The sequence below is a fragment of the Malus domestica genome, chromosome 07, assembly GCF_042453785.1.
Source record: "Malus domestica chromosome 07, GDT2T_hap1".
Lineage (NCBI taxonomy): Eukaryota > Viridiplantae > Streptophyta > Magnoliopsida > Rosales > Rosaceae > Malus > Malus domestica.
In genome coordinates, this window is record NC_091667.1 from 34,864,803 (window position 1) to 34,877,580 (window position 12,778).

Consider the following 12,778-nt stretch of genomic DNA (forward strand, 5'->3'; position numbering starts at 1 on the left):
ACATGGACGGACGGAGTCAAAAACATTTTTTAGCGGGGGCAAAGAATAATGAAATTAAATGAAATTTTGATACAATGCTATTAATTTATTGTCCAACATGATTTTGGGTAACTAGTGCTTAGAACGGTAAAATTGTAAACGATTAACTAATAGAAAAATTACATGGTTCGGAAGGGTGAGAGAGTAGGAAAAGTATAGAACGTGAGAGGATATTTTGAGTGTTTGGAGTAAAACTTCATTTCCAAGTATATAAGTAATTTATAGTTTTAGTTGGAGCATTTTTCATGATTGGGAACAACTGCCCCGATGCGCATATGCTGCCTCCGTCCATGCCCACACATGTAAAATTATTTTATTCCAGTTTCAAAGTATAGTACATGCAATAAGATGTTTTATTGTCAAAAATACATATGCATGTAATTAACTCTAGCCAGTAGGTTAAGGAAAAACATGTTAACAATGATGCGTAACTTATGAGTAACTTGTTCACTAAAATAAAAGTCATGAGTGTTTAAACATACAAAAGTAATATCATCGCTAACACACTTTAATATAAGTGGTATGGCCCACATCTTTAAAAATATGTCTCAGCAATGAGGTTGATTTTATGCGTTCAGGTTGCATTATTAAAAACTTATTTAGCATTCATGCATTTCGGGTTCGAAACTGTCATTTCCTAGAAGTTTGGAACCCTTCCTCCCGCCTTAATAATAATCATTTTAAAAAATAAAAAAACTTGTTTAGCAACATAGTGTGGATAAGCAAGCCAGGAAGAGAACTTAATTAGATGCTGTCCTTGATGAATGCGCTATAGCCATTGTCACACTGCCAGCTCCAAAGCATAACTCCTCCGTACTTGGGGCGAATTCTTAATAGTTGGAAGAACCTATGAATTGAGAGCATCAGCAGGAATAAATCCACTGCTCTTATCAGCCTCCGGAGCCGCCGGTATCCCCAAAAACACCTGGCAGGCGGGAACCGAGGCCCATTGGTTCCACCGGCCGCTCAAAAGAGCGTCAGCATTACTGAGTAGAATTGTGCTCTATGTCAAAATTAACGCCGTCCAAAACATGGGCGCGAAGTTGATTTCTTGCCACTTAAGAAATTGTTCCATAGATAATCAGCGAAATGTTTTGCATCAGCAGCTGATGATAGAGAGTAGTTTCCAATTCCGCCTCCAAGAGACAGGAACACCTTGATTCCTCGGTTTTGGCAACTCGTTATGCCACTGCTGACGATAGCGCAACCATTGGATGCCGGGTGCAGTGGCCTGCTGATTTGGGGGGTCTGGCCGCTGCCAAATTTGTTGAGGAAGGCTATGTTCACGTACGAGTATTTCCCCGCGGCACAGGTTTCGGCCAGGGTACATTTGTTCCCTTTTTGGCCCAGTAGATGGCGATGCCGGCGTCGCAGAGTTTGAATCGAACGAGCTGCGCTAAGAAGACAAGGAGTAGAAATGGGGCTTGGGAGTTTCCACCCATGCTTGCTAGACTTCTAGTGTTATCGTGGAAACTGACGAAGTTATGTTCTTTTTTTTATTTTTTTTTAAACATGGGTTTAACTTTAAAGTAACTCCGCCTATGTAAGTTTATCTTACATTGCCGGTCCCAAGCCCGGATAAAGGAGGAGGGGGAGGGCGTCAGGTAGTCGACAGCCAGCACTCCACAGTTACGTCGAATCCTTATGACAATGAATCCAGAACGAAATCGCGCTAAAGCTAGGACGTCATCCGTAAGTGGCGCGCTATGTGGCCCGAGCACAGTGATAAGTGAGAAAGGGTCGCTGTATCTCCATCGACACCCGGATGCAGTGTTAAATGAGCAAGGGGGCCATAGAAACTTCTTTTCGAACGACTCCACTCAAAGTTGTTTGAGAGCATATGCTCCTATCAACTTTACACAGGACACACAAAAGAAGTACTTTGATCCTATTAGACGGGGGATGGTAAAGAAGCTAGGACAGAATGGTAGAGTTCAAGAGAGTAGAATGCGTTTAGGAACGTGGAATATAGGAACCTTAACGGGAAAATCTATGGAAGTAGTGGAAGTTATGGTGAGGAGAAGGATAAATATTATGTGCCTACAAGAAACTAAGTGGGTTGGTCTTAAGGCAAAGGATCTAGAAAACTCAGGGTTTAAGCTTTGGTATTCGGGCACAAATAAAACGAGAAACGGTGTTGGCATCATTGTGGACAAGACATTGACACAAGATGTTGTACATGTCAAGAGGGTAGGAGATAGAATCATGGCAATCAAGATTGTAATAGGACAAGAACTCATCAATGTGATTAGTGCGTACGCACCTCAAGTAGGGTTGGATACGAGTTCGAAGGAGAAATTTTGGGAAGAACTTGGAGACTTGGTGCAAGGAATTGCTCAGACGGAGAAGTTATTTATAGAAGGAGATTTAAATGGACACGTGGGTAGAGAGACATGCAACTATGGAGGTTTTCATGGTGGCCATGGTTTTGGGGAGAGAAATGAGGATGGGGAAGCTATCTTGGATTTTGCAATGACATATGATCTCTTCTTAGCCAACACATTCTTTAAGAAGAGAGAAGAACATGTGATCACCTACAAGAGTGGGTCGTCAAAAACACAAATAGATTTTCTTCTAATGAGGAAAGGGGATCGTATAACTTGTAAGGATTGCAAAGTTATACCGGGGGAGAGCTTGGCTAATCAACATCGCTTGTTGGTGATGGATGTACATATCAAAAGAGTGAGAAAAAAGAACAAGACTTGGAAGTGCCCAAAGACTAGATGGTGGAATCTAAAAGGAGAAAAACAAGTCATTTTCAAAGAGCAAGTAATCACCCAGTGTGTGTGGGATAGAGAGGGGGAAGCTAGCCAAATGTGGGATTCCATGGCTAGCTGTATCCGAAAAGTAGCAAAAGAGGTATTAGGAGAGTCCAAGGGCTTTGCTCCACACCAAAAGGAATCTTGGTGGTGGAATGAGGAGGTACAAACAAAGGTAAAGGCTAAGAAGGAATGTTGTAAAGCCTTATACAAGGATAGGACCGATGAAAATGGTGAAAGGTATAGAAGAGCGAAGCAAGAGGCGAAGGAAGCTGTGAGAGAAGCTAAGTTAGCGGCTTATGACGATATGTATAAGCGACTAGATACCAAAGAAGGAGAGTTGGATATCTATAAACTAGCTAGAGCAAGGGAAAAGAAGACAAGGGACCTAAACCAAGTGAGGTGCATCAAGGATGAGGATGGAAAGGTTCTTGCTACAGAGAACGCGGTCAAAGACAGATGGAGAGGTTATTTTCATAATCTTCTCAATGAAGGACATGAAAGGAGTACTCCTTTAGGGGAGTTGAGTAACTCAGAAGAGTGTAGAAACTACTCCTTTTATCGTCGAATCAGGAAGGAAGAAGTGGTTGTAGCTTTGAAGAAGATGAAGCATAGAAAAGCAGTGGGCCCAGACGATATACCGATTGAAGTGTGGAAAGCCTTGGGAGAGACAGGTATAGCATGACTCACTGACCTTTTCAATAGTATTTTGAAAATGAAGAAGATGCCAAACGAGTGGCGAAAGAGCACCTTGGTGCCTATTTACAAGAATAAGGGCGACGTACAAAATTGCATGAACTATAGGGGTATTAAGCTAATGAGTCATACAATGAAGCTATGGGAAAGAGTCATTGAGCATAGATTGAGGCAAGAGACACGGGTTTCGGACAACCAATTCGGGTTCATGCCAGGGCGCTCAACCATGGAGGCAATCTATCTCTTACGAAGATTGATGGAAAGATATAGAGATGGGAAAAAGGATTTACACATGGTCTTTATAGATTTGGAAAAAGCGTATGATAGGGTCCCAAGAGACATTCTTTGGAGGATTTTAGAGAAGAAAGGAGTATGAGTAGCATATATCCAAGCTATAAAGGATATGTATGAAGGAGCAAAGACTGCCGTAAGAACTCATGAAGGACAAACCGAAAGCTTCCCCATAACTGTAGGATTACATCAAGGCTCATCCTTAAGTCCTTACCTTTTTGCGTTGGTAATGGATGAGTTAACAGGACATATTCAAGATGATATTCCTTGGTGTATGCTTTTCGCAGACGATATAGTGTTGATAGATGAAACTCAGGAAGGGGTAAATGCGAAGCTTAACCTTTGGAAAGAAGTGTTGGAATCTAAAGGTCTTCGCCTAAGCCGATCAAAGACAGAATATATGGAGTGCAAGTTCAGTGCAAATGGAGGCCAAAATGAGTTAGGGGTGAGGATCGGAGATCAGGAAATACCAAAGAGCGACCGTTTTCGCTACCTATGATCTATCTTGCAAAAGAACGGAGAATTAAATGGAGATCTCAACCATAGAATACAAGCTGGATGGATGAAGTGGAAGAGTGCATCCGGCGTGTTGTGTGATCGTCGTATGCCACTGAAGCTTAAGGGAAAATTTTATAGGACGGCAATAAGGCCGGCGATGCTGTATGGCACAGAATGTTGGGCAGTGAAACACCAACACGTACATAAAATGGGTGTAGCGGAGATGAGGATGCTTCGTTGGATGTGTGGGCACACGAGAAAGGATAAGATTAGGAATGAGGATATTCGAGGTAAAGTAGGAGTAGCCGAAATTGAAGGAAAACTGAGAGAAAATCGGTTACGGTGGTTTGGATATGTGCAAAGAAGGCCTACTGACGTTCCGGTTAGAAGATGCGACTACGGGACAGAGGTTCAGGGCCGAAGGGGTAGAGGAAGACCTAGGAAAACTTTGGAAGATACTCTAAGAAAAGACTTAGAGTACTTGGATCTAACGGAGGACATGACACAGGATCGAGCACAATGGCGTTCTAAGATTCATATAGCCGACCCGACTCAGTGACTTGGATTTTTCAAGTCTTCAATCGAGAAGTTTTCCCCACTCGGGAAATTAAGGGAACACTACCTCAACCTACAGGCTCCACTCACAAAGCTTCAACATACAAGCTTCAACAAAAGAAAAATTCAAAGAACTTAGTGAAGAAGGCTTTGGTGTATTTAACACAATACGTTGAAATGAAACAAAGCTTGTTTATTGATATCTCCGATAAGTTAAAAATATGTACATATACATGAGTCAAATAAACAAACAAGAGGGAGCCTTCACAAAGGTTGCTTAGGAGAAGTCTCAGCAGTCGGCAGAGCCCCAGAAAGAGAAGGCACTGGAGAGGGATCATTCGGAGCCTCAGTACTGGACAGCACCCTAGAAGGAGGAGGCATCAGAGGTTGATCATTTGGAGCTTCATTACGCGGTACAGCCCCAGAAGACGAAGGCAATAAATGCCTTTGGAACAAACCCACAAACCTTTGATGATCATGTAAAATCTGACCATCAGATTCCTTCATCTGGTCAAGCTTCCTCTTCATGTTTGTAGCATAGTCATGAGCGAGCCGGTGCAACTGTTTATTCTCATGCTTGAGCCCTCTAATCTCCTGTTTGAGACTCATCACTTCAGCCGCCAATGATTTAACTTGGCGGGTTCGAGCAAATAGGCGTTGGGCCATATTAGACACAGAACCTGCACACTGAACACTGAGAGCCAGAGAATCCTTAACAGCCAACTCATCAGACCGTTTGGAAAGTAGTCTGTTATCTTTGGGAGTGAGAAGGTTCCTGGCCACTACCGCAGCGGTCATATCATTCTTCATCACGGAATCCCCAACGGTAAGATGACCAGTAGGGGATAAGAAGGATGGGCGCCATATGTTGTCTGGAGAAGGCGTGGCTGCCTTTTCAACAAGGTTCAAGTCAAAACGACGGTCGGAGGGGCCAGACATTTTTAAAGGTGTTGAAGAGAAAAGAGGTCGGACAAATCAAGATCTTAGAAATGCAAGAATGAAGCTTCTACTGGTGGAGATTCAAGTGTGCTTTGGAATTAATACCAGTCTCTATAAAAATCCGCACTCGATGGAGCTTCAGAAATCGAAGAGGCGCCTGCTCAGAAATCGAAAAAGCGTTTGCTTTCTCAAAAGTTAGGCTGCTCAGAGACCACGAGGGCCGATCTCAAGAATCGAAAAGGCGTTTGCTCTCTCAAAAGCTGGGCTGCTCAAAGACCACGAAGGTCGATCGCAGAAATCGAAGAGGCGCTTGCTTTCTCAAAAGATGGGCTGCTCAGAGACCACGAGGGCCGATCTCAGAAATCGAAGAGGCACTTGCTTTTTCAGCCTTGTCAGCACCTATCACATGCACACTCAACTTTGCGGAAATTACGGGCATTTTGTCGAAGATTTCTAGTGAAGTAGAAAGCACGTAAATGTTACTGTTCAATCATTCACTTTCCACACGCAACATCAGCTCACGGGTACCACAGATAACTTTGCCAAAAATCTCTGACAAAGTTTAGACACGTGAAGCTTGCAGCTCCCATTACATCGCTATGACCAAGAAGGGTAAAAGAATAGCAAAGAAACAGCACTAACAAAGTTTAGACACATAAATTTTGAAGGTCTAGCTACCATATTATTACCCACAAAGGTAAAGGAACATGACCATTGCTGGATAATTGGAAAGTCCCTGTGGGTCAACCTCTGTGCTCCGTGGCAAGGTAGACTAGCAAACAGGCCTAACCTTTACTCACATTCGAGAAAACACTCCCAACAAGATTGCTTGCTTCAAGATCGAAGAGGCACCGTCTTCCGAATCTCGAGAGCCAGACTCCCAACATGATTACTTTCTCAAAAAGCGACGAGACACCGCTCTCCGAATCTCGAGAGCTAGACTCCTAGCAGGATTGCTTTCTCAAAAATCGAAGAGGCACCGTTCTCCGAATCTCGAGAGACAGATCCCCGACATGATTGCTTGTTCGAAAACCAAAGAGGCACCGCTTTCTCAACTTCGAGAGCCTCTTAACAGACAGGCAGACCTGCAAAAATGCTCAACCCTTCCTCATATCTGAGAGGGCACTCCCAACCATGGAAGAAAATATCCAAAATATCGGCGAAATATCGCCGATATTTTCGTTTTTTTGAGTTACCGATATTTTAATGAGTATCCAATGAGTTTTCGTCAAAATATCGCGATATTATCGATAATATCACGATATTAGCTATAATATCGCGATATTAACTATAATATCGCGATATTAACTATAATATCACGATATTAGTCCAAAAATTCCTGAAAATTTTGAAAAGTCTCAATTTTGAGCATACAGGGGTTCGAACCCCTCCCACTTAACTCCTTAACGCCTTAACCATTATACCACTTATGTTGTTGTGATAATATGCTACAATATTTATATATATGCTTTTGTTTTGAATTCTTTTTACAAGAAACAAATTTGCACATATTCCAAATTTTTTGTGGTATTATATTTTAAATTGTGTCAATTAATTACTTAGTCAATGGCATGTGGTTTTTAATTTTTCTATTTTTTATTTGGTCACTTACATGGTAGGGCTGGAAAAAATTCTGGAAAATCCCAAACCAAACCGAAAAAGTCCCAAACCCAAACCAAAAAATCCCAAACCAAAACCATCATGAAGTTTGGGAATCCCATCTCGAAAAATACCGAAATTTTCGATATGGGATTGGTTTCCAAATCCCATTTGTTTGGTAATCCCGAAAAATACCGAAGTATTTGGTTTCCTATTGACTTTTGGGTTTTGGTTCTTGAAAACCATTGCCATGGTTGCTAACTACTCTTCAAAATACACTCACTCTACACATAGAGATGATGAAGATAGTGAAAATTTTGAACCTCATAGGAACTCTATGTGGTACTAAGTCACTCATGTATCTTACCATGCAATGTATAAAGTGTAAAATATTGTACTAATTCATTATATATAAATGATTATGGTGTGTTTAGACTTCTTTCATTAATTTCTACATATTTTCTACACTCACAATGTTTGTCAGCTCGCTATATAATCAACTTGATAATGTTAAATCCATCATGCAATGCATTTCATTCCAATTTTTTGTGATAAACTAATAGATAATTGACTAAATAAACATCCTGCAAAGTTTCAATAAAAATTTCCAAGTTTTTCTTACAATTTCCGTGGTTTCCATGTAATTTTTATCGATATCGATATTATCCCGATATTTCCATCGATATTCCTTGTTTTCGAACTACCGATATTTCCGATATTACCGATATTTTCTTCCTTGCTCCCAACGAAGCCTCTTGAAATACTCAGCTTTCTTTCCCCCCGAGAATACCTCTGCAAACAAGCTACACTAGAGCAAGAATATCTCATATCATCAGGGTTAAAAGCAAGAGTATCCCATATCATGCTTTTTCCCTGTCTTTTCCTTTGGCCTTGTTCTTACCTGTAAGACAAGGAGAAAGAGAGCAATCAGCCAGCACTTGGAATCAAGCTTCCAGTCCGGAACTGACTGTTTGGAACCTCATTGCTCTCGAGTACTCATCTTCAACATCTTATGCTTCCCGAGAAGATACCACATCTGCCTGAGGAACAAATAGGGCAAGTGAGAAGGATACAAGGAAGCATGTGGAGACAAGCGCAACAGAACACGTGCCGATACATCCACTACTTTGTCAACAGCAAAAGTATCCCATATCAGCAGGGTCGAACGTACTCTAGATTTGATGGACTTGTTTTGACCCTCAAATTCTTCAGTCGGCCTTATACTCTGGCGGAAACAAGAAAACCCTCTAGCCCAGTTCAAGAATAAGCCTGTGGAAAGTTACTTCTTTGAAAGCAAAAGTATCTCATATCACATTTTCTCATTTTCTTCTCTTTATCCTTCATGCTACCTGCAAGATAAGGAGAAGGATAACAATCAGCCGGAACTCGAAATCAAACTTCTGATCTGGGACTGATTGCTTGGAGCTCTGATTGCTTACCTTGTCTGTCACCTCTTTCAGCAGATCCCCTAGCTCGGCGACTTGGGGGACTCCTACTACATGGTTTGTATCGCGCTTGACCAAGCCTGAATCTACAAGTAAGCGTCAAGTGAAATTGATACATTACCTTGTGCATCTCCACCAGTTAAAGATACCACCCCTGGAAGGAGGAAGAGTACTTCCAAAGAAGATGCCACATCTACCTATGAGACAGATAAGGCAAGTGAAGACGATACCACACTTCGGTACTTAAAAGTTTCGTGATTACGAGATCATTCTTCCACAATATTTCCTAATGTCATTTGTACTAAATCATTCACTTGTACTCATTAAAGGAGAGCTTGAACCTATATAATGTGTAAACCCTTCACAATTAATGAGAACTCATTTACTCCGTGGACGTAGCCAATCTGGGTGAACCACGTACATCTTGTGTTTGCTTCCTATCTCTATCCATTTACATACTTATCCATACTAATGACCGGAGCAATCTAGCGAAGATCACAAACTTAATATTTAAGATGATATTCTTTGGTGTATGCTTTTCGCAAACGATATAGTGTTGATAGATGAAACGCAGGAAGGGGTAAACGCGAAGCTTAACCTTTGGAGAAAAGTGTTGGAATCTAAAGGTCCTCGCCTAAGCCGATCAAAGACAGAATATATGGAGTGCAAGTTCAGTGCAAACGGAGGTCAAAATGAGTTAGGGGTGAGGATCGGAGATCAGGAAATACCAAAGAGCGACCGTTTTCGCTACCTAGGATCTATCTTGCAAAAGAACGGAGAATTTGATGGAGATCTCACCCATAGAATACAAGCTGGATGGATGAAGTGGAAGAGTGCATCCGGCGTGTTATGTGACCGTCGTAGGCCACTGAAGCTCAAGGGAAAATTTTATAGGACGGCAATAAGGCCGGCAATGCTGTATGGCATAGAATGTTGGGCGGTGAAGCATCAACACGTAGGTGTAGTGGAGATGAGGATGCTTCGTTGGATGTGTGGGCACACGAGAAAGGATAAGATTATGAATGAGGATATCCGAGGTAAAGTAGGAGTAGCCGAAATGGAAGGAAAGAGGAGAGAAAATCGGTTACGGTGGTTTGGACATGTGCAAAGAAGGCCTACTGATGCTCCGGTTCGAATATGTGACCACGGGACAAAGGTTCAGGGCCGAAGGGGTAGAGGAAGACCTAGGAAAACTTTGGAAGAGACCCTCAGAAAAGACTTAGAGTACTTGGATCTAACGGAGGACATGACACAAAACTGAGCGCAATGGCGCTATAGGATTCATATAGCCGACCCCACTTAGTGGGAAAAGGCTTTGTTGTTGTTGTTGTTGTATGGGTTTAACTTTAAAGTGCCCAACTATACCTTTGAACAGTTGACCATGGAGACACGGTTTGCTTTACATAAGCTATCAGACTTAAAAGCAAGATTAATGATGATCTGTTACAGTGTGTACAAGATTCTAAACACGCAAATTGAACATGGAATTTTATTTTTTAGAATTTGTGAACTTTATTGTTTGACTAAATCCAAAATTGAATTGACGTATTGAGTCATTAACATGAGATATTATAGTTAGGAGATGTAATGGTGGTGGCAAATGCGGTAATGATGGTGGCGGCAACATCAGTGATAATGGTATATGATGATGACATGTGGTGGTTGTTGTCGTTCTTGGTTGACTTTTTTGTATTTTTTGTTTTTAAACTTCATTGGCGAAATTTTGAATAGGACAACTATCTACATGAATTTAAACTTGGGAATTGAGGTCTTAATTTCAAGTTTTTTTTTTCTCACACGGAAATTCTAAATTTTTATTTTTATTAACCAAATAATGAAATTGATGCATTTCAGTTTGTAAATTTTGATCGATTTTCAAATTGAGGGACCAAAATAATGAGTATTAGATCTATTACATAGATCATTTGTGATAAAACCCCAAATAAATTGACCCTTTGCCATTTGTTGAAGAATTAGAGCGATCGAATATAGTTATATACTACTGTGAGAGTTGGTTATAAGAATAACGAACTTGCTCTTTTCACCTCTAGTTGTTCGAATTGTTGAACGTGTGGTGGATGATGGATCCTGATCCCAATTTATACTTATTTTAGATTACTTAGTTAAGTGAGGGCTTATTTAGAAGTGCATTTAAAATAACTGAAAACGCTTTCGGTGAAAATATTTTTGAAAACAATCCTTAGTTAAATTGCAAGTGAATCCCGGAAAATCACTTAAAAGTGTTTCGTACAAAAAACATATACTGATGTTTCTTGTACAAAACACTTCAAATACTTTTGGAACCCAAAAACATTTTTTCTAAAAGCGTTTTCAGTTACTTTAAAATCACTTACAAATGATCCCTAAATTTAGATGGAGTGTATAGATCAACTCAACCAAATAGTTTTAATCAAACAACCTTGAAACACTTTATTTATCTAGTGTGTCGAGATTACATTATTGGGAACTTATTTAACAACATAATATGGACAAGCAAGCCAGGCACAGAACTTAATTAGATGCTGTCCTTAATGGATGCGCTATAACCGTTGTCAAACTGCTTGCTCCAAAGCATAACTCCTCCATACTTAGGCGAATTCTTAATAGCTGGAAGAACCTGTGACTTGAGAGCATCAGCAGGAACAAATCCGCCGCTCGGAGCAGCCGCAGGAGCAGCCGGTAACCCCAACAACACCTGGCTGGCGGGAACCGAGGCCCATTGGTTCCACTTGCTCAAAAGAGCGTCGGCATTACCGTTTGCATAATGGCATTCGGCGTTGTTGTAGAACTGGACCCAAACATAGTCAAACAAGCCGGTTTGGATAGCGCCGTCTAGGTGAGTATCCGGGAACGGACATTGTGGAGCTGCAGCTAAATAGACTGTTTTTGCCTGTCCTTTGTGTCCGTTCAGTGACCTGGCAAGCTCATCATAGAACTGCCCACCACCTGCCTCAATGTCGAAATCAACGCCGTCCAAAACAGCGTCTCCAAGCGGGCGCGAAGCTGACTGACCACCTAGGAAGTTGTTCCAGATGTATATCAGCAACTTGCCTGGCATCATCAGCTGAAGTGAGAGAGTAACTTCCGGCAGCCCCTCCAATCGAGAGGAGGACTTTTATGTTTTTGGATTGGCAGGCTCTGATGTCGGAGCTCAGCCCCTTGCAAGTACTGCCGGGGTCGCAGTGGCCGGCGAGGTTCAGGACAGGGGGTTGGTTGTTGCCGAAAGTCGTGAGGAAAGCTATGTTAACAAACTGGTAGTTGCCTGTGTTGCAAGCATCTGCTAGGGTTCCTTCGTTGGTGTTTTGGCCCCAATACGTGGCGATTCCGGCAGATTCAGAGGACTTGCATGAAGAAATGAGGACCAAGAGGGACAGCGTTAGGGCTAGGGTTTGTGTTTTGGTTGCCATTTTTGTACGTGTGTTTTTTGGTTGTTGCTCAAAGTGCTTGGGAGGGTACATGCATTTATAGGCGCAGGGGACATATCTGGTTTAAGGTTTAGGGAAGAAAAGTATGACAGACGTGTCGTGCGGGTAAGAAATTGGTGCCATTCCTTCTGCTTGGAAGCTTATTGGCAGACGTGTCTTAAAATCTCTGTGGAGATAATTCTGGACTGTGGATTTTAGTCAAGTTCACTTGAAAATTTAGAACCGTCATTCGAATTAGGGCGACTTTAAAAGTGTTTTTGCTTAAAAGTGCTTTTAGTAGAAGTAGCCTATCAATTATTTTTTTTTAAATGTAGGCACTTTAAGAAAAAGTATTCGGAAGTGTTTTTTTTTTCTCTTCTATTGTTTTTTTTTTTAATTTATAGGCACTTTGAATTTTTTCGCTCAAAAGGTATCAGAAACACTTTTAAACATGTTCTTAATAAAATGAAAGATTTCTAAACTTAGGATGAAAAACGAAATGATTTTCAAACGAGACTTAAACCATCGATTAGGTTAAAAAAAACCCACCAAA

At 41.3% G+C, this 12,778-nt stretch overlaps 2 pseudogenes; both read right to left on the bottom strand.

The window, feature by feature from the left end:
• Nucleotides 1-783: 783 nt before the first annotated feature.
• On the bottom strand, nucleotides 784-1,481 carry LOC114825921 (hevamine-A-like; annotated as a pseudogene).
• A 9,744-nt stretch (nucleotides 1,482-11,225) lies between these two features.
• On the bottom strand, nucleotides 11,226-12,431 carry LOC103420787 (acidic endochitinase-like; annotated as a pseudogene).
• Between the last annotated feature and the right edge of the window lie 347 nt (nucleotides 12,432-12,778).